General features: G+C 45.8%; 1 long non-coding RNA gene across 1 annotated transcript; it reads right to left on the reverse strand.

Annotated features, from left to right (window-relative positions):
- Positions 1-18,077: 18,077 nt before the first annotated feature.
- On the reverse strand, positions 18,078-21,164 carry LOC311446164. Its single transcript, XR_014698774.1, has 3 exons — positions 20,969-21,164; positions 20,124-20,313; positions 18,078-18,524 (listed from the first exon to the last, which is right to left on the reverse strand). It is a non-coding gene; the product is annotated as an uncharacterized lncRNA (long non-coding RNA).
- Between the last annotated feature and the right edge of the window lie 1,846 nt (positions 21,165-23,010).

Consider the following 23,010-nt stretch of genomic DNA (forward strand, 5'->3'; position numbering starts at 1 on the left):
CACATACCCTAACACTTTCCCTTACCCTTACACTTACCCTTGTCCTAATCCTTACTTTCACCCTTACACTTACCCTAACCCTTACCCTTACTCTAACCCTTACCCTTTCCCTAGCCCTTACCCTAACCCTTACTCTTACCCTTACCATAAACTGTACCCTAACACTTCCTCATACCCTTACCCCTGATTCAAAGATCGAAGCCAAAAGTCCTTTAAGTGGTATATTCTTTATTGCAGCGCTGGATGCACGGGGGATCTCTCCACCTATCGTGCATACCCAAAACAGAAAGTAGTCTTGAATTTATACAATCAATCTATCAATATTCTACAAGCACCTATACATATGCATTACCTATCCCCGCCTTCCCTCGCTTCTCATGCTAATTAGCCTTTTGGCACCTTGCGCCTGCGCAGAGCCTTCCAAGAATTGTGGGCAGGGGTCTTTGGGACGTGGGCAGGGGTCTTTGGGAGGAAGACCCCGAGTCTTCCTCACAGTGTACTTTTCACCTTTGGTCAGGAATCTGCTGAATTGGCATGTTTCTTAATTGCAAGAGCTGGTTGTTGCTAATTCTTCCGTTTGTTGTATCTTTATAATGAATTCCAATGTCCAGTTTTGAGATTTATAGTCCTTACATTTGTTTCTCTGTCCGTCTGCCGCTTCCTTATCATGAGTTCCAGTGTCTTGTTTCGAGATACACAGTCCATGTCTGGGGATTGTCCTTGCCTCCCCAATGCCTCCCCAATACCTCCTTAATCACCGCTACTCTAACCCTTACCCTTACTGTGGGAATAGAAATGTCGTTTTTGCAGAGTTACATTGTTTAGAAGGAGGGAATGTGGTACTGAGATATGCTTACAGTGATAAGAAAGTTTAGCAGGCGACCTTGTAAAATGCAGACAATCAGACTCCTTAGGACAATTAGGTGAAAATCACGGTGTCAAGTCAGATAAGTGAAGAAACATTACCACTTCAAGCAGTAAAAATGTCAAAAGAAATTTGAAATTTAACAGGCCGGCGACTGAAGGCCATGCATTGTTTGTGAAGCATCAGATAGATTGTGAATCTGGATTACCCACTCAGTGGGGAAACAGGGGAGGGTCCTGCCATCAAAAGGTATATAAACTGTGTTTTGGAACTAGTAGATGCGCTCTCTCCTGCTTGTGGGGCACCCGCCATTGCAATCGCGAATAAATTACTACTTCACTGAGATCCTCGCCTGAGCCTAAGTTATTGGCTACGGAGTGTTTCTCACAATTTGGGGGCTCGTCCGGGAGCCAGTCACCTACTGGGGAGCCCCACCGCCGCAGCAGCAGGAAGGCATGCCCCGCTGATTTCAGCGGTCCTGTGCATCGACGGTGGCGGTTCTGCGGAAAGCTGACAGAGGGCCCGAGACTGGTTAAAGAGGCAGGATCCGTGAAGTAGTGGGGAAAGGAAGAAGGTAGGCACTCCAGATTTTTAAGAATCGATCCGGTAACTCTGTGCACAGACCAAGGTAAGAAATATTAAGTATTGCCTTGGGGGTCGGGTGATCTGGTGTATGGTAAGCCCTTGCACGGGGAAGTGCTGGCACTACACCAGGGGAATCTGGTGTACGGTAATCCTTGCACGGGGAAGTGCTTGGAAGTACACCAGGGAATCTGGTAAACTCAGGTGTGCGGTAATGCTGGCACGGGGAAGTGCTTGGCGGTACACCCCCATCTTTCAGTACGTTGGTGTGTGGTACACTGCAGAAGGGAAAATTCTGTAGCACATACCGGCGAGGGTTAGGAAAGATGGGAAGTACGAGTTCCAGGGAATCTGGTAAACTCATAGGTGTGCGGTAACGCTTGCATGGGGAAGTGCTTTGCGGTACACCCCCATTTTTCAGTACGTTGGTGTGTGGCACACTGCAGAAGGGAAAATTCTGTAGCACATACTGGTGAGGGTTAGGAAAAATGGGAAAATATGAGTTCCAGGGGACAGGGAGATATCCCTGGGGGAGTGCCTACTAATAGTTCTTCCTGAAGAATGATAAGGAATTGGAAACATAATCCCAAAATTAGAGGGATTGTAAAAGAAAAATAATTTAAAAAAAAAAAAAAAAAGGGTTAAATATTGTGTATCAGTCTGGACAAAAGAATCAATTAAGGAAACAGCAGTATTTTGGCCAAAATACGGGTCTGATGAAAATTCAGGCTTTAAATTTATGTGTAAACAATAAGATTCCTTTTTCAGAGAAGGAGCCAAGTTATGCTCCCTATAATCTTAATATTGAACTGGTGGCAGCAGCAGTCACTCCAGGAAGGGAGATAGGGACTGTAATTAACACTGTCCCTAAAGAAGTATCATACTCTAGGCTCTGGCAAGAATTAGAACAAGGTAGAAGATATATTGAGAATTTTGCCTTCCCTGATACTAACAGTACTAACACTGTGTATCCTCTTAGGTGAACTACCCCCTCCTCCTTACCAGCAGAGAGGTTAGGACTTTTAAGAAGGAGAGGAATTCTTTATTCGAGGACCCCAACAGCCTAGTTGAACAATTAGACCAGTTCCTACGACCTGATTTATACTCTTGGGGGAGGAAATTATGTCTATAAGTATGTTGTTTACAGGGGAAGAAATGGGAATGATCAGGAGGAGAGCTGCTATACAAGAATGGGAAAGAGCTCATCCTCCAGGACCAGGGGTAATACCGGCAGGGCAGAAATACCCACTTGCCAATCCTGGCTGGAATAATAATAGTGTGCAACACAGAAATCATATGAGAGACTTGGGGTCAGAATGAGAAAGTACTTGGGGATGAGACCTGATGACCCAGTATCCCAAGGGCTCTTGAAAGTTCATTGTGTGATTAAAGCCTTGCAAAATATGCAGAAAATGCTTCAGAAGGTGGGGGAATGTAGTGAACAGTCACTGGGGGACCCTCCTGCGGGAGGCCCTGGAGGTGTGTGTCTGGAGGGGAGATAAGAAGGAAAAAAAAAAAAAAAGAGATCGAAACTAATGGTATTGACAGTGCAGCGGGTAGTGAGGCAGAGGGTTGGAGAAAGATGAAGAAAATCTTCAGGGGGAGTCAGGGCCAGGATGGAAAGGAGAGGAAGAGAGATGAAGGAATGGCAGGCAAAGAAGGCTGCCTGTGTTGTGGCCCGAGTCCTAGCAGAGACAGGCTTTGATAAGATGTTTTAAGTGTGGCCAGGCTGGCCACTTCGAATAGGAATATCTGGAGTGGAAGAAGGAGGAAAGGAGGAAAATGGGATGAAATATGCTATATTGATATGTTGTTTCAGTCTCTTGGAGGGAAAAGGTATGGAATTAAGTTGGACCCTGACTGAGCCTTTGGTGCTGGTATTAGAAAAGTACAGTCTGGAGAAAGATGAAGGAAGTGTTAAAAGGGTTGCTGAAGGTGTTAAAGGTGTGGCATGTAATATTTAACAGAGCTGTTTGAAGTTGAATGAGCAGGGAAAGAGGATGTAGGCATTATCTAAGTAACAGTCTAGAAGTTTTGGTATATTTGCATATTTGCTGTGGTGTTTGTTCAGTTTCCCAAGCATCGGGGAGGGGGGAACAGCCTGCTCCACCAGCGGCCTCTCCAGCGGCCGCAGGGGGGCTTCGGCTCCAGCGCCTGGAGCGCCTCCTCCCCCTCCTTCTGCACTGACTTTGGTGTCTGCGGGGGGGTTTCTCGCTCTCCCAACTGCTGTTGAGCAGCAGGTTTTTGTTTGTTTCTTTGTTTGTTTGTTTTCGTGGATGTGCTCTCACAGAGGCACGGACTGTATTGCTCATGGCTTGGCTCTGGGCAGCAGTGGGCCCCTTTGGGGCCAGATGAAATTGTCCCTTATCTGCCACGGGGAGGCTTCTGGGTTTTTCTCACGAGGGCTGCCACTGCAGTTTCCCACCCCCCCTACTCACAGCCCCCGAACCTTGCCATCAAACCCAATACACTGGGGTAGCTAAGTCATTACTGACTTGTAAAGTATCAGGGATTAAATTAACTAATGAAACCCTAAAAAGTGATGGGGGTAGAAGGGGCTGGGATAACAGTGCCAGTTTTGGGGGATACCAAGCTAAGACTAGGGAATAAAATGATCGCTGGGCAATTATTGTATGTATCCAATGCAGAGACTAACTTGTTGGGAAGGGATTTGATGATTAAATTGGGCATTCAACTAGTAAATTATTAGACTGGAATAACAGTGTTATTAATGGAGTGCTCTCAGGCCCTGAGAGCAAACGTATATTCACCTCTGACTGGAAAGACCCTGAAATGGGGGTGGAAGCAACAATATAGGTGGACAATTTTACCTCGGGGGGTTTACAGGGCCACTTATCTATATGGGTAAGTTTTAAAAAAGATTTTGGAGCAATTACAACCTCCCAAGGAGGTATTAATGTTACAAATATGTGGATCATTTTCTGTTGTCAGGACAGGAGAAAAGAGTTGTGAAGAAAGCTACTAACAAGCTATTCAACTTTCTGGGAAAGCAGGGCTTGGGAGTATTAAAAAAAAAAAAAAAAAAAAAAAAAAAAAAGTTACAATATGGAGAAAGAGAAGTCAGGTATTTAAGGCATCTAATGTCTGAGGGAAAATGAAGAATAAATCCAGAGAGGATTCAGGGAATTGTTGAAAATTAAGAAAGAACTAAAAAGTTTTAAAAGAATGATTTTTTTAAGGAATCAGGAGCCATGAAGTCTGAAGGAAAAGGGATACTCCCTGATGGGAGAGAAATGCTGAATAAAGTGATAATGAGGCAAATATTAACTGTTTTACATCAAAAGAGTCATTGGGAGGTGCAAGCAATGTGTGATATTGTGCTAAGAAAGTATGTCTGTGTAGGAATATACACTTTAGGGAAGCACATATGTAGAGGATGTACCATATGTCAAAAGGTAAATAAAAAGGTGTTCTGTAACCCATCTAGAGGGGGACGGGAGCCAGGGGTTTGACCTTTCCAAAGTATGCAGGTAGACTTTACTGAGTTACTTGTTTGTCCTAATTGACCACGTGACTGGATGGGTGTAAGCTTTACTGCAAGGGTTAAAGCAGGCCTTAGAGATTGAGTGGGATTTTCACAGCCCCTGGCACCCCTCCTCTGCTGGCAAGGTGGAGCGAATGAATCGGACATTAAAGAAGCAATTAACTAAACTAGTGTTAGAAACCCAACTTCCTTGGGTAAAATGCTTACTCCTACAGGTTTAAACAGCAGCAAGAAAGGATATAGGAATTTCACCATATGAGATGCTGTTCAGATTGCCCTATCTGGGCAGAAGGGATGAGATACCACAATTCAAAATAAGAGAGTTTCCTTAAGAACTGTATTCTGGGGTTGTCTTCTTCTTTGTCATCTCTCAGGACCTGTGGGTTGTTGGCTCAAACCCCACCTTTGGAATTCCCCATTCACCACCATCACCCAGGAAACTGGGTCCTGATTCGGACCTGGAAAGAGTCAACTCCGGCCTGAATGGGAAGGACAATTACTGACCACTGAAACAGCCGTAAGAACTGCGGAAAAAGGTTGGACTCACTATACTTGAGTGAAGGCATCTGTCGACGCTAGTACCTGGGAAGCTGTTCCTACAAAAGACTTGTTGGAAGTTGAAATTGAAGAGAAAAATCTCGTAGTGGACTCTGAGCAGGATAAGAGCTTACAATTGTAAACTAACCTTTTATTTTCACAGGTAACTAACGAGTGTGATTTGCGATTGAGAGAAAGGACAGACCTATAGCGAACTGCAGTGCTCCCAAGGGGGGGGTTGTTATAGTAGTAGTGTACATCTTATTTTTGTATCAATAATTATTTGGAAACCTAAGGTTTAAAAATAATGACAGGGAAAAATTGATTACTAATTTTGTTTTTAGTGATTCTAGGCCTCAGAGAAGGCCTCGGTCAATTGGTAACTTGGAAAAGGCATGACCAGATAATAGCAAAAACGGGATACCCCATCAAAATATGGGTGACTGTGACAGAGGGTTATGTACCACAAGCCGTCACGTTTGATGCTTGTGAGGTGTTAGCTTGTGGAGATTTAAATGCCCAATGACAATTGAGCAGAAAGAACAAATAACTGGGAGAGACACAACAGCCAGATTGAGAATAGCTGTATGGAAACAATCCTCTATTGCCATCAGAGAAAGGGAGAAACTCAAGGAGAAAACAGGAGAGTAAACAGGAGGCCCTCTGAAATGTGGCAGTTCAAACATTTGAGATTCAAACAGGGTATGGGGATGTGAATGCCTGGATAGAATGGGTCAAATATACTGTCCAGAGTCTCAACCGTAGCTACTGCTATGCTTGTGCCTCGGGATGACCGATTGCCCAGATAGTGCCCTTCCCATGGGGGTGGACCAAAGACTCCCAAGGGATGCGCTGTATGATTGCATTGTACCAAGAAAAGACTGCCTGGGGAAATGAGGCCTGTAAGTCTCTCTTTGCTGTTTCTTGCATGATAACAATATCACAGTTCCCCCTGCATTCTCTACAGCTATAGGTAACCATAGAGCTTGCCTCTCACGGCAGGGTGTGAGTGCTACCTGGCATCTGGGAGAATTTGCCTTGTGCTACCAAGGACTTGATGGGAAACTGCTCAAGACTAGAGATCCCCAGGGCAGATCTCTGGTGGTACGGTGGAGGGAAGATCTTACGGTCCACCCTGCCATCTAATTGGGAAGGCACTTGTGCACTTGTTCAATCAGCTATACCCTTCACCCTGGCATTTGAAAGAGAAACATCACAAATACCCAGAAGAAGTAAAGGAGGCTTAGGAATATCATTTGATGATAGAGTATACATAGATTCTATTGGGGTACCTAGAGGAGTTCGGGATGAATATAAAGCCAGAAATTAAATTGCTGCAGGGTTTGAGTTACTGTTCTGGTGGGTAACAATCAATAAAAATGTGGATTGAATTAATTATTTCTATTATAATCAGCAGAGATTCATCAATTATACCAAGGATGCGATGAGAGGAATCGCTGAACAGCTAGATGCCATCAGCAAAATGGCTTGGGAAAACAGGATAGCATTAGATATGATGCTTGTGGAGAAGGGTGGTGTATGCGTGATGCTGGGCAACCGTTGTACTTTTATCCGTAACAATACTGCCCTGGATGGCACAGTAACAAGAGCATTGCAAGGGCTTACCACCCTTGCCAATGAATTGGCAGAAAATTCGGGAGCAGACACTTCCATCACAGGATGGTTGAAATCTTGGTTTGGTAAATGGAAAGGGATGGTAATGTCCATATTTACATCCTTGATTATAGTAGCAGGAGTTTTGACAGCTATTGGCTGTTGCGTTATCCCCTGTGTAAGGGGACTTGTCCAGCGGTTAATTGAAACCACATTATTGAAACAAATGACCATAGATCCACCACCCTACTCAGATAAAATGATATTAGAGGAAATGGAGAGCAAAGAAAGTGAAGAAGAGGAAGATATTTACCAAATTACACTTAAAATAAATAAATAAATAAAAATAAAAAGAGTTTTTGCAAAAATCAACAGTTTATAAGAAAAGAAAAGGGGGGAATTGTGGGAATAGAAATGTTGTTTTTGCAGAGTTACATTGTTTAGAAGGAGGGAATGTGGTACTGAGATATGCTTACAGTGATAAGAAAGTTTAGCAGGCGACCTTGTAAAATGCAGACAATCAGACTCCTTAGGACAATTAGGTGAAAATCATGGTGTCAAGTCAGATAAGTGAAGAAACATTACCACTTCAAGCAGTAAAAATGTCAAAAGAAATTTGAAATTTAACAGGCCGGCGACTGAAGGCCATGCATTGTTTGTGAAGCATCAGATAGATTGTGAATCTGGATTACCCACTCAGTGGGGAAACAGGGGAGGGTCCTGCCATCAAAAGGTATATAAACTGTGTTTTGGAACTAGTAGATGCGCTCTCTCCTGCTTGTGGGGCACCCGCCATTGCAATCACGAATAAATTACTACTTCACTGAGATCCTCGCCTGAGCCTAAGTTATTGGCTACGGAGTGTTTCTCACATTACCCTGACCCATACCCTTACACTTACCTTTACACTAACCCTAACCCTTATCCTAATCCTTACACTTACCCTAACCCTTACCCTAAACCTTACCATTACCCAAACCCTTACCCTTAATCTAACCCTAAACCTGAACCTTACCCTTACCCTTACTTTTCCCCTTCCCCTTAACCTTACCCTTATACTTTACCTAACCATTACCCTTACCCTTACACTTCCCCTTACCTTAACATATACCCTAAAACTTACCCTTACCCTAAACCTTACTATTACCCTTGCCCTAATCCTTACTTTCACCCTTACCCTTACCCTAAACCTTACACTTCCCCTTCCCCTTCCCCTAACCCTAACCCTTACACTTACCCTAACCCGTACCCTAACACATACTCGTACCCTTACCCTTAACCTTACCCTAACCCTTACCGTTGCCCTTACCCTATCCATTACCCTTACCATAAACCTTACCCTAACCCTAACTCTAAGCCTTACCCTTATCCTTGTCCTTACCCTAACCCTTACCCTAACACTTATCCTTACCCTTACCATAAGCCGTACCCTAACACTTACTTGTACACTTACCCTTACACTTACCCTAGCAATTCCTCATACAATTACCCTTACCCTAATCCTTACCCTTTCCGCTACACTTACCCTTACCCTAAATCTAAAGCTTACACTTACCCTTATCCTAACCCTTACTCTTATCCTTAAACTTACCCTTACCCTTAACCTTTCCCTTACCCTTACCCGTACACTTTCCCTTACACTTACCGTAACCCTTACACTTGCCCTTGCTCTTACCCTCACCCTTACTTTTAACCCAACCCTTACCCTTACATTAACCCTAACCCTTACCCTAAACCTTACCCTAAACCTTACACTTACACTTAACCTAACCCTTACCCTTACCCTCACCCTAAACCTAAAACTAACCCTAACCCTTACGCGAAAGCTTACCCTTACAATTACACTAACCCTTACCCTTATCCTCACACTTAACCTTACCCATAGCATTACACTTACCCTAACCCTTACCCTAACCCTCACCCTAACCCTCACCCTAACCCGTACCATAGGCCTAACCCTTACCCTTACCCTAACCCTTACACTTACCCTAATCCTTACCCTAACCCTTACCATAACCTGTACCCTAACAATTACTCGTACCCTTAAGCTTACCCTAACCCTTACGCTTACCCTTGCCCTTTCCCTAAACCTTACCCGAAACCTTACCCTTACCCTTAACCTAACTCTTACCCTTACCTTTAACCTATCCCTAAACCTAAACCTTACCCCAACCCTTACACTTACCTTAACCCTAACCTTTTCCCTAAACCTTACCCTTACCCTTTACGTTACCTTTCCCCTTAACCTAACCCTTACCCTTACCCTCACCCTAAACCTAAAACTAACCCTAACCCTTACCCTAAAGCTTACCCTTACACTTACACGAACCTTACCCTTATCCTTACCCATATCATTAACCTTACACTTACCCTTGCCTTTACACTTCCCCTTACCCTAACCCTTAACCTTACCCATACCATTACCCTTACCCTAACCCTTACCCTTACACTTACCCTAATCCTTACTCTTCCCCTTACCCTAACATATACCCTAAAACTTACTCTTACCCTTACCCTAACCCTTAAACTTACCCTTACCCTTACCATAACCCATGCCCTAACACATACTTGTACCCTTACCTTTACCCATACCCTAACACATACTCATACCCTTACCCTTACCCTAACCCTTACCGTTACGCTTACCCTTACACTAAACCTTACCCTAATTGTTACCCTAACCCTTACCCTTACCCCAACACTTACCCTAACCCTTAAACTTTCCCTAACAATAAGCCGTACCCTAACACTTACTCGTTCACTTACCCTTACACTTACCCTAGCAATTACACGTACCCTTACGCTTACCCTTACCATTAACCAAACCCTTACCCGTACACTTACCCTTACAATTACCCTAACCCTTAACACTTGCTTACCCTTATCCTAACACTTACCCTTACTCTTTCCCTTCCCCTAACTAACCCTTACCCTTTCCGCTACACTTACCCTGAACCTAAATCTAAACCTTATGCTCTTACTCTAACACTCACTCTTACCCTTACACTTACCCTAAACATTACCCTTACTCTTACCCTAACCCTAAACCTTACCCTTACCCTTACACTAACCATAACCCTTACAATTACCCTAACCCTTACCGTTACCCTTACCCTTACCCAAACTCTTGCCCTTACCCTAAGACTTACCCTAAGCCTAAACCTTGACCCACCCTTACCTAACGCTCACATTATCCCTAACCCTTACCCTAAACCTTACCCTTACCCTTAACCTTAACCTAACCCTTATACTTATCGTTTCCCTTACCCTAACCCTAAAATTAACCCTAACCCTTACCCTAATGCTTATCCTTACACTTACCCTAAACCTTACCCTTACCCTTGTCCTTACCCTAAACCTTACCCTTACCCTTGTCATTACCCTTACACTTACCCTAAACACTTACCCTTAACCTTACCCTAACCCTTACCATAAAGATTACCCTTACACTTCAGCTAAATCTTACCCTTACCCATCCTCTTACCCTTACCCTAACACTAAACCTTACCCTTTCCCCTCCCCTTCCACTTCCACTTAACCTAACCCTTACCCTTCCACTTCCTCTTACTCTAGCATATACCCTAACACTTACCCTTAACCTTACCCTAACACTTACTCTTACCCATACACTTAATCTTACCCTTATTCTTACTTTCACACTTACCCTTAACCTTACACCCTAACCCTTACCCTTCCACTAAACCTAATCCTTACCGTAACACCTACACTAACACTTACCCTTACCCTAACCCTTACTATTAACCTTACAATTACCATTGCCCTAATCCTTACTTTCACCCTTCCCCTTCCCCATACCCTTACCCTAACGCTTACTGTTACACTTACCCTAACCCTTACCCTAACCCTAAACCTTCCCCTTCCCCTTCGCCTTACCCTTACCCTTATACTTCCCCTTCCTCTAACATATACCCTAACTCTTACCCTTACCCTAACACTTATCTTACCCTTACAATTACCCTTACCTTAATCCTTACTTTCACCCTTACGCTTACGCTTACCCTTACAATAACCCTAACCCTTACCCTTACACTTATCATAACCCGTACCCTAACACTTACACGTACCCTGACCCTTACCCTTAATGTTTCCTTTACCCATACCCTTACTCTTACCCTTACCCTAACCCTTACACTTGCCCTTGCCCTTACCCTCACCCTTACCCTAAACCTTACCCTTTCCTCTTCCCTTACCCTAAATCTAAACCTTTCAATTACCCTTACCCTAACCCTCAACCTTAACCTTACCCATACCCTTACTCTTTCCTTACCCTTAGCCTTAAACTTACCCTTACACTAACCCTTAACCTTACTCTTACACTAAACCTAACCCTTACCCTTCAACTCACCATAACCCTTAGCCTAACCCTTACACTTGCCCTAACCCTTACCATTACACTTAACATATCCCCTAACCTAACAGTTACTCGTACCCTATCCATTACACTTACCGTTATCCTATCCCTTACTCTTACCCTTACGCTAACACTTACCCTAACCCTTGCCCTTTCCCTAACCCTAACCCTTACCCTAAACCTAAATCTTACCCCAACCCTTACCCTATCCATTACCCTTACGCTTACCCTTACACTAAACCTTACCCTATCTGTTACCCTAACCCTTACCCTTATCCTTGCACTTTCCCTAACCCTAACCGTTATCCTTACCCTAACCCTTACCCTTCCCCTAAACTTAAACCTTACCCCAACCCTTACCCCAACCCTTACCCTTACACTATCCCTTACACTAACCCTTACCCTTACACTAAACCTTACCCTATCCGTTACCCTAACCCTTATCCTTAGCCTTACCATAACACGTACCCTTACACTTACTCGTACACTTACCTTTACACGTACCCTAGCAATTACTCGTACCCTTACCCTTAACCTTATCCTTACCCTTACCCGTACACTTTCCCTTACAATTACCCTAACCCTTACACTTGCACTTACCCTTACCCTCACGATTACCCTTCTCCTAACACTTAACCTTATCCTTACCCTAACCCTTACCATTACCCTTACCGCTACACTTACCCTTACCCTAACCCTAAACCTTACCCTTACACGAAACCTAACCCTTACTCTTACGCTTACACTAACCATAACCCTTACACTTACCCTAACCCTTACCTTTACTTTTACCGTTACCCTTAACATAACCCGTACCCTAACACTTATTCGTACTCTTCCCCTAACTCTTACCCTTACACTATCCCTTACCCTTGCCCTAACACTTACCCAAACCCTTGCCCTTACCCTAAACCTTACCTCAACCCTTACCCTAACCATTACATTAACCCTAACCCTTACCCTAAACCTTACCATTATCCTTAACCTACCTCTTACCCTTACTGTTTGCCTCACCCTAACCCTAAAATTAACCCTAACCCTTACCCTAATGCTTATCCTTACACTTACCCTAACCCTTACCCTTAACCTTACCCATCCTCTTACCCTTACCATTACCCTTAACCTAACCCTTACCCACTCCACTACACTTACCCTTACCCTAAATCTAAACCTTACACTTATCCATACCCTTACTCTTACCTTATCCTTACACTAACCCTTACCCTTATCCATACACTTACCCTAAACATTACCCTTACCCTAAACCTTACCCTTACCCTTACTCATTCCCCAAACCTAACCCTTTCCCTTACACTTTAACCATAACCCTTACACTTACCATTACTCTTAACATAACTCGTACCCTAACACTTACTCGTACCCTTCCCCTAACTCTTGCCCTTACCCTTGGCCTTGCCCTTACCCTAACACTTACCCTAACCCTAAACCTTACCTCAACCCTCACCCTAACCCTAAAATTAACCCTAACCATTACTCTAACGCTTATCATTACACTTTCCCTAAACCTTACCCTTACCCTTAACCTAACCCTAACCCTAAACCTTACCCCAACCTTTACCCTTGCACTTACATTAACCCTAACCCTTACCCTTAACTTTACCCTCACCCTAACCCTAGCCCTTAACATAAAGCTAACCCTTACACTTACCCTTATCATAACCCGTACCCTAACACTTACACATACCCTTACCCTTACCCTAACCCTTACACTTACCCTTACACTTATTCTAACCCTTACCCTAACGCTTATCCTTACAGTAAACCTAACCCTTACCCATCCTCTTACCCTTACCGCTACACTTACCCTTACCCTAAATCTAAACCTTACACTTACCCTTACACTAACCCTTTGCCTTACCCTTAGCCAAACCCTTACCGTTACCCTTATCATTAACCTTACCCTTAGCCTTAATGCAACCCTTACCTTACCCTTACCTAACCCTAACCCTTACCCTAGCTACCACTGTTGCAGAGTCACAGAATGGTTTGGGTTGGAAGGGACCTCAAAGATGATGTAATTCCAGCTCCCCTGCCAGGGGCAGGAACACCTCCCACCCGACCAGGATCCTCAAAGCCTCATCCAGCCTGGCCTTAATCATTTTGAGGGATGGAGCATTCACAGCTTCTGGGAAACCTGTTCCAGTGCCTCAGTGCCCTCTGAGTAAAGAACTTCCTCCTGATGTGTAATCTAAGCTTGCTCTCTTTTGGTTTAAAGCTATTCCCCCTTGTCCTATCACTATTCCCCCTGGGGAGTTCCTCCCCACCTTTCCTGTAGGCCCCTGTTAGGTACTGAGGGGCTGCTATAAGGTATCCCCACAGCTTTCTCTTCCCCAGGCTGAACAACCTTAACTCCCTAATCCTGTCCATGTAGGAGTGAGGCTCCAGCCCCTTGGTCATCTTTTTGGCCCTTCTCTGGACTCATTCTAGTAGGCCCATGTCTTTCTTGTGCTGGGGGCCCCAGAGCTGACCACAGCGCTCCAGGTAGGGTCTCAAAAGCAGTAAGACCTTGAAATCATTTTCTCCAGGCAGTAAGCAGTTTAAGTTTGCTCACACAGCAGCAGTACTGCTCACCACAGCTGAAATATATTCTCAGTCCTGGGTGCTTGTAAGAGGCATGAATGCCTTATGCCAAATTCTAAACCAAGTGCAGGTGTGAGATTGTGATGCCTGTCCTGGCTTGTGCAGGTAGAAAGGGAAAGCCCGTTCCCCCTGTCCCCACCCTGAGGAAAAGCCTCTTCCCCTCCAGCCCCAAGCAGAAGGGAAAGACTGTTCCCCTCTGGCCCCAACCATGAGGAAAACTCCCAACCCCAAGGAAAAGCCCCTTCCCCTCCGGCCCCAACCCTGAGGAAAAGCCCCTTCTTCACAACTCTGAGGAAGAGGTCCTTACCCTCTGAGGCGCGGGGGCCCAGTGGGAGTTGCTGCCTGGGGTCTGCCTCCAGGTCCGGGGTCCTGGTGGGAGTCGCCACCTAGGGTCCACCGTGGACCCTGGGCCCTGGCGGGATTCATTTCCCGAGGGCCGCCACGGGGTTCAGGGGCTCAGCAGGAGTCAGATTCCTGGGTCCAACACAGGGCCTGGTGGGAATCACCACCTGGAGCTGGACATGGGGCCCAGGGGGCCGGCAGGTATCACCGCCCCAGGTCCGCCGCTCGTCACGGGGGCCCGTCGGGAGTCGCCACGAGGCCCAGGGGACTGGCAGGACATTAGTGGGTTTACGTGGCAAGGTTTTTGTAGCAGAGAGACATTCTGTGAGAAGAATATAGAAGCTGCCCCATGTCAGGTAAGAGCCCCACTGCTGACCAGAGCTGAGCCAATAAGTGACATTGGTTGCACCTCTGTAAGAGCATATTTAAGACAGAGGCGGGGGGGGGGGGGGGGGGCGCGGAAACGCTGCACCACACAGCAGCAGGCAGAGTGAGAGAAGAACAGCCTTGCAGGCACCAAGGTCAGTGAAGGAGGGGGAGAGGAGCTCCAGGTGCTGGAGCAGAAGTCCCCTGGGACTTTTGGTGAGGACCATGGAAATGAGACCACGCAGGAGCAGGTAACATGGCAGGAGCTGCTGCCCGTGGGGGACCCAGGTTGGAGCAGTTTACTCCTGAGAGATGGACCCCGTGCTATGGACCCATATCTGGAGCAGTTCTTGAAGAGCTGCCTGTGGGAAGCCCACACCAGATCAGTTCACCAAGGACTGCATCCTGTGGGAGGGACCCCACAGCACATGGGACAAGGATGACTGAGGAGTGGCAGAGTGGAAGTGCTATAGACTGACCATAACCCCCATTCCCCTGTGCCAGTCAGGGGGGAGGAGGTGGGAGGTGGAAGAGGGTGAATGAAGGGGGTGGGAGGGGAGGAAGGTGCTTCTGGTTTCTTTGTTCTGTTTCTCATTTCTCTAGCTTGTTAGTAATAAGCAATAAATATTATCTCCCTATGCTGAGTCTGTTTTGCCCATCATGATAGTTACTGTGTGATCTCCTCATCCTTACCTCAACCCTGTAGCCCTTTTCATTGTATTTTATCCCTGTTCCTCTTTGAGAAGAGGGAGTGAGGGAGCAGTTGTGGTGGAGCTCGGCCACCCACCTGAGTAAAACCACCACAGTCCTTTGTGGCGCCCAACGTGGGGCTCGAGGAATGTGAGATAAGGATGATAGTTCAGAAAAGTAATGGGCAAAACATGGACTGGATGATTGTTATGAATGTAAAAGTTATGACAAAATTTAAAAAAGCAGTAATTCTGAAGGAATATGTTTCATGCTAGTGTGGTGAAGGGACAAGGGGTGTTGTGATGATGTTGGCAGCGCCCAGGCGCTGCCGTGGGGCCCCAGGAGTTCTGCGGCATAGGTGCCAGGCACTGCTGTGAAGCCCTGGGGCTGGCACCCTGGCTCCTCCCCATGGCCCCGGGGAGTCAGGGCCGGTGTACTGGGCACCCAGCAGTCCGGGTACTGCCCACTGGAATTTGGAGCAACAAGTTTTTCAGAGGACCCCTTTTTTCCTTTTTTTTTTTTTCGTTGCAACTCACGTACCCATGCCTCTAGTGTCCTGGTAGATTTTCCATCCCTTTTTCTGAAGTCCTCTCCATGGTCACGTAGGTAAAACCCAGGGTGGCACAGTGCGTGTACCCACTATATTGTCTTCCTTGCACAGAAGGATGCTTACCCCTGATAGCTGAGACACTTGTTTGTACAGGTGGGGAGGAAGATCAGTTCTTTTTAAGTTGGTGGACATCTGAAAGTTTCTCCACAGTGGAGTTGCAGGCCTATAGGGAAGAGGACAGGCTTTCTTCGTACTGCTTTTGACTTACCTATTGTGAGAATGCCATTTCTCTTATGAACAGCACATTCTCACAATTTCCACTAAGTGAAAGTAACAATCATGCCACTACTATCTATCCAGATCTGTTTCTACTTACCACAAGGCAAAATTTGAATTCACATTAAGGCACCTTTTTCATACAGCCTATTGTTTTTAAGTATTTAAGATGGAAAATTCTTCAAAGTTAGTCTTACCTGTATGCATTTGAGCTTCTGAGGTTTTTTGTTTTGTTTTTTTTTTTAGGTCTGGGAAGGAAGCTTCGAATCCATGTATGTAATTTCACTGTAAACAGGCAAATTGAAGGAAGTACTCAAACTCCTCAACATTAAACAGCTATGGAAACCAGGAACACTACTTACCTGCTGGCTTCTGAATTTGAGTCACCTTCAAACTACTTTACAGTGAAGTCGTACCACCAGATTTTTACTGTACTGAGAAGGCACCACCAACGTAGCTAGCTCATAGGGTCTCCAGAAGTATTTCACAGAGATGGTAGAAAACATGAAGAAAAAGCAGCCTACTGGGGAACACTGAGTCCATTTCACCACAAGAAAAAACACTCTACATAACACAAGCCTCAAACTCCCCCTTTGAAGACCACCACCACCTCCTCCTCATGCTGCCTATATAGCAAAAGTCAAATGATCCACACCTGGCAGATTTCACTTAACAAGGGTGGAGCCAAGAGACATTGTGGAATAGGCTTGTATACCTGGCTTCAATGTTTTAAGGGCTATTGCTCCTTATCACTAATAGAAGTAACTTGACAAGGGGCTTAGTGGTTAGAGTTGACCTAATGAATTAATTGCAAAAGGTGCACAAGGGTCATATTTCTGTTAGTCATTCTGTGAGGAAAATTAGTACAGAGCCTGATAAATAAATAAATGAATAAAAGAAAAAAGAAAATGACCTTAAAGGCAAAATTCACAGATTTTCATCTGGTCTGTTCGCCCACGTGCCCAGTGATAGGAGGAGGGGGAATGGGCTAAAGTTGTGCTAGGGCAGTTTTAGGTTGGATATTAGGAAGAACTTCTTTACCAAAAGGGTTGTTAGGCATTGGAATGGGCTGCCCAGGAAAGTAGTCGAGTCACCATCCTTGGAGGCGCCAAAAAAACTGCCAAAAAGTAATGTATTTACAAGTTAGTTTTACATGTTGGCATTATTACTTGTCTGGTCTTGCATTCAGGGCTTGATCTATTTGGGGGGTGACATGTAATGTCATGCAAGGTTGTTTGGTTGTATGACTGACAACATGACTTTAAAATTTTGAACTGTTTGTATAGAAGCAAAATACAGAAGAGTATACTATCCCCAAGGAAAACGTAGAAACTACATGTTGCTTTTCAGGCTTAAAGTTAAAAGGTGTAAGCATCTGTTAAGGTGTAAGAAAAAGCGTAATCAGCTGAGCACAATTCTTACATATACAGGAACATTTTCCTCTCCAATTTCCAACTTGGAGTGCAACATTTTTCATCATACTCTTAGATCAGGATTCTGATTCTAACACTGGTTTCTAGTGCAAATTTCTAGACAAGAGAGAAGCAAACCAGTCCTGACTGCTTTGAATGAGATGGAGATAGACAACAAATGTAAATGAAGAAAATAAACCTGTAGGAATGTTTTCAAATAACTGTCATTGTCCAAAAGCTTTAAATTGGTTGAATCTTTGAAAGTTAATTAATGTAAACTCAGGTTGCATCACTGAATTTGAAGTAGTAAGATAGACTTGCACCGTTGTTGCAGGAAGAACAGCTGAAGTCATGACACACACCAATATGGTCACATCATGCTCTCTCTTTATTACCTAAATAGTCTGACTCTTATAGCAAATTTAGCAGGGGCGGATAGAGTTTCACACAAGATTATTGGTTGAAAGCACTCAGAGAAACAACTGCAAGAAAACAACCCCACCTGGAAGAAAACAACCCCTTTGTGATTAGCAGTCATGTAGTGTAGTTCTTGAAGGAAGTGCCAGCTGCTTGCAACAATATTTTTAATTCCTCAGTCGGGCCATAAGAAAACATCGTCATGGGAATTCCTCGTAGTCGTCCTGGTATCTTGGTTTGCTCAGCTGCAGCAAGTCATGGCCTCCTTGCTGTTTCAAAAATTCCTCAACACACCATTGCAGAGCCTCAGTCAAAATTTAAATTGGCACTGCCTCTAACTTCACAAGAATGAAAGAGAAAAGCACATCTTTCTACCATGTCAGCCACTGGCAGACCTAGAGAAAGAAAAAACAAAAGTTGTTAAAATTAAAAAGTGTTTTTTTTTTTTTTTTTGTCGTTGTTTTGTTGTGTTTTTTTTTTTTTTTTTTTTTTTTTTTTTTAAGGACATTTCACTGAATATGTAATATTAAGTAGTAACCAGACAGCAAATGAAAGGGAAGATGAAACAGTAGAAGGTCCTTGCATGGGCTTAATTTACATGGCAATTGACATCAACCACAATCTGCAATGATTTATAATATACCCTTGAGACAGAAAAATAGGGTTCCCTTATCATGTAAGGGTAGTGCAATCCCTCTCAAAATATGAGAGTCTGGGGGTACATGACTGAGTACTGAAAATCTTAAGACTAGGCAGCACCGAAGTCAATTGAGAAGGGAGGATGAATCTCTCTGGATGTTCACGTAACAGAAAGGAAACCCAGATTTTAGCCCTAAGCAACTATTTTTAGAGACAGGCTGGGAACTGGTTCTTTTTTAGCTGGGGACAATTTCAGCATCCTCAAAGTTAAAGAAACAGTTGACTGCTCTGTCAAATCATGTTCCTGGCAAAAAAAATCTGGGGACCAGATCTGGTGGCCAAACTCCCCAAAAAACTCTCGCAACCATCTTAGCTGGTGAGTACAGGAACCTGACATGTCCTGGCTATTTTTGCCTTCTCCTTTGTCTGTTTCTGGGAGTGTGGTGCAGAGAGCCCTGAAGCAGCTCTGTGCTGCTTGCAGGGTTGCGTGGAGGCAAGCTCTGGGGCTGTGGTGGTGTCAGGCAGGGCGAGCAGTGCAGCATCCCCCCACATTTCAGGGTTTGGTGCCTTTTGGGCTGCTCTGTATCTGCAGGGCCACAGTTTGGCAATGAAAAACATGAGAGAGGTGTGAAAATCTTGTGTATGCATAGTCCTGAGAAGACAAAAGAGCCGTCTTGTGCCACCGTGGGCCTTTCCAGGCTGCACGTTCAGGGTGCAGAGATTTCCTTCGGTGAGCGTGACATGGCAACCGTAACCGCAGGTAAAATAAGAAGGAAAAAAGATGAAAAGGAAAGGGCACTGTTGGAGATGCCGGGGATTGAACCCGGGACCTCATACATGCAAAGCATGCGCTCTACCGCTGAGCTACATCCCCCTGCCTCGCGTTCAATATCCTGCCTGGAGGCCAGGTCCGTGAACGCCGAGCTATCCTGGCGGGCACCCAGCCCCTGGTCCCACCCCGGGGAGCGGCCGCCGCTCTCCCCTGCTCCCTAGGGAGTCACCGGCAGGGCCGGGGCACATCTGGCTGCATCGGACGGGACTTCCCCGTGGAGATGGTGTGCGCTTCGTTAATTCAACGGGTGGAGAAAGGGGCGACGGGAAGCGCGTGGGGGGAATAGGATGGGCAGTGAGATCCATGGACTCGTCCCCCCGAGATCCCTGGGGCTGCTGGGCCCTGGGTCAGGCTGCGAGTGGCACGCAGCAGCGCAGCACACGTTTATGTATTTATTTATTTCTCCGTCTTTGGAAACTGGAAAAGTTCAGGAGGAAAAAAAATCAGTAGCTTCAGAAAATGCACACACTCCCCGTCGGGGAATCGAACCCCGGTCTCCCGCGTGACAGGCGGGGATACTCACCACTATACTAACGAGGACTGCAAGGACTGTTTCCCCCGCTGGACACCTCACCGCCGAACCAGCTGCTGCCCGGGCACCCACCGCGTCCCGCTGCTGTCTCTGCCGGGAATGGCCGCCAAACCCAACCCGAAGTAGACCCTCCCTCGACCGGGAACGGGCTACAGCCCCAGTCGGCGGCAGAGAGATTCACCTGGGTAAGAAAAGGGGAAAAAAAAACCCAAAAAACACTAAATCTGCCGAAACCCGGGATCGAACCAGGGACCTTTAGATCTTCAGTCTAACGCTCTCCCAACTGAGCTATTTCGGCTCCTTTAAGCGCTATTCTTGGCCACAAATATGATTCCGCCCAGCACCCGTGGGTGTCCTGGCTACAGCCCTGTTCCGCCGCGAACATGCGGAGGGCGCCCACTCGCGGCAGCGGCTGCTGCCTGCGGGACAGAGTTTGCCGTGCAGCTCTGGGCTTTCCCCGCCTGTCTGCAGTGCTCTGCTAAACCCAGGAGAGCAGGGGTGGGTCCCCTAGCACCCCACAGTAACAGCCAGAGGGGTGCCCGCAGGGCGGCTGCAGCCCGCTTCCCCTGGCAAAACAAACAAACAAACAAACAAACACTTGCAAAAAGTATGCTCAGTTTCTCCAATCTTGAGGTGCAAAACAGACAAACGCTGGCCCACAACCCCAGCCTTACTTACTAGCGATCGAGTGAGGATCCCTGGAGAAAGCATGTTCCCCGTCCCACTAAGTAACGGCCTCGGTCACATTACACCACCACCGCCGAGCACAAAAAAGCACAACCTCCCCGTCGGGGAATCGAACCCCGGTCTCCCGCGTGACAGGCGCGGATACTCACCACTATACTAACGAGGACAGGAGCTATATGGGAAAGTTCTCCCTGGGTGCCACTATAAGACCGGGGCGCTGCAGGCCTCCGCTCCCTGGCCCGGCCGTGATGCTGGGTGCTGGGGGCGGTGAGGAGCAAAGGCGGCGGGGCTGCACGGCGCTGTGGACGGCTGGATAAGCTATGTCTATGCTGCTGGGAGGCGTTTGATTACGTAGGGGATGTAGCTCAGTGGTAGAGCGCATGCTTTGCATGTATGAGGCCCCGGGTTCAATCCCCGGCATCTCCACTTTTCATTTTTCTCCCAGTATGTCGTGTAAAGTTTGTTCTGAAGCCAGTTGCTTGTCGAGTTTCCAAATATCTATAATTTTAGCTTTGTCGTGTGTAAATAGGTTCGATGTCTGTTTTCCTGCCTGTGGCTGTCGCTACAGACCATGGTGTTGCAGCATCTGACACACACACACAGCTACAACACAGTATTTGCCTTCTTGCTCAAAAACAAAAGCTGATATTTCTGTAGCATTACATATTCGTACCGCTTGTATCTTGGCCTGCAGTGTCTGGCACTGATGGCAGTTCCTGGGGTGCCGGTGAGTTGCTGCCCGCACCTTTCACATTGCAGTGTTACAAACAGCAGCAAATTAATACAGTGCAAGCAGGCAGGCTAGAAAAGTTGAAGAGTAGGTGAAAGGAAAGAGGAACTTGAGCTGCACATTTTCACACAAAGCTTGAACAGTCTGCTTGTACTGAAATTTAAAGACAGAAACACAGCTGTCCAGACATTCAGAGTTTAGCTCTGCATTCCTCTCAGCTTCAAATTACTGCATCATACCAAGCCTAAACAATGCTTCCCATGCCCTTGGACACAAAAGTTGTAATAAATGGCTCAGTCTTTAAAATAGGACTATAATCAAAATTTACAATTTATTAAAGGAATGGAGGTAAGCAAACAGCGCTGGGTGCGCTGGGAGTCTCTGCTCCACCAAGACGTACACCAGTTACATCAAGCAGCTGGTTTTTATGCTGCTAGGCTAATACATATTCATTACTACTTCTACAAAAGGCAGGGTTATTATAATTAGTTCCCAGAATCCGAACCCTCCCACTGGTGCATGCATTATCAGTCTCCGGTGGTCCCTCTGGGGGTCTCTCGTGCTGAATGCTCATAGTCTTCCTCCCTCTTGTCCTTCTCCTTTGTCCAACTTGGCTGTATGTCAGAGACTTGAGCAGCGTCCCCTGCAAGCTTTGTCTTTTAGTTGTTCTTCAGCTCTCCCCATCTCCTTAATCTCCTGGCCAGATATCAGAGACTTGCATAGTGTCCCATGCAGTAGTCATAATAATTAGCAGTTATTCTGAAACCCCCCAGATATCAGAGACTTCAAGGAAAAGCCCTTGAAGGGAAAAGCATTTCCCTTCAAGCTCTCTATTGACATGAATTGCTAAAACAGTCCTTTGCAAGATACAAGAACTATATACATTAACCACTCTGTTTTTCTTAGACTTGTGGTTATACAAGGGTATGTAAAACAGAAGGTTACATTCATCATACCATGCGGCCCTAGCATTGTTCCATACTGACACGAATCAGACGAACATATTTCACAAAGTGAACTGGGTAGAATTTACCCCACAGTGGGAGTCAGCACAGGCAGTCAGCAGGAACAACCACGAATGCATGGCTAAAATGCAGAGTAGATTTATTCTCGTTACTTTGATTAAAAGATCGAAGCCGAAATTCCTTTAAGTGGTATATTCTTTATTGCAGCGCTGGATGCACGGGGGATCTCTCCACCTATCGTGCATACCCAAAGCAGAAAGCAGTCAAATTTATACAATCAATCTATCAATATTCTACAAGCACCTATACATATGCATTGCCTATCCCCGCCTTCCCTCGCTTCTCATGCTAATTAGCCTTTTGGCACCTTGCGCCTGCGTAGAGCCTTCCAAGAATTGTGGGCAGGGGTCTTTGGGAGGAAGACCCCGAGTCTTCCTCACAGTGTACTTTTCACCTTTGGTCAGGAATCTGCTGAATTGGCATGTTTCTTAATTGC

Source organism: Aythya ferina (genome assembly GCF_964211825.1).
Source record: "Aythya ferina genome assembly, chromosome: 17".
In the NCBI taxonomy this organism is placed as follows: Eukaryota; Metazoa; Chordata; class Aves; order Anseriformes; family Anatidae; genus Aythya; species Aythya ferina.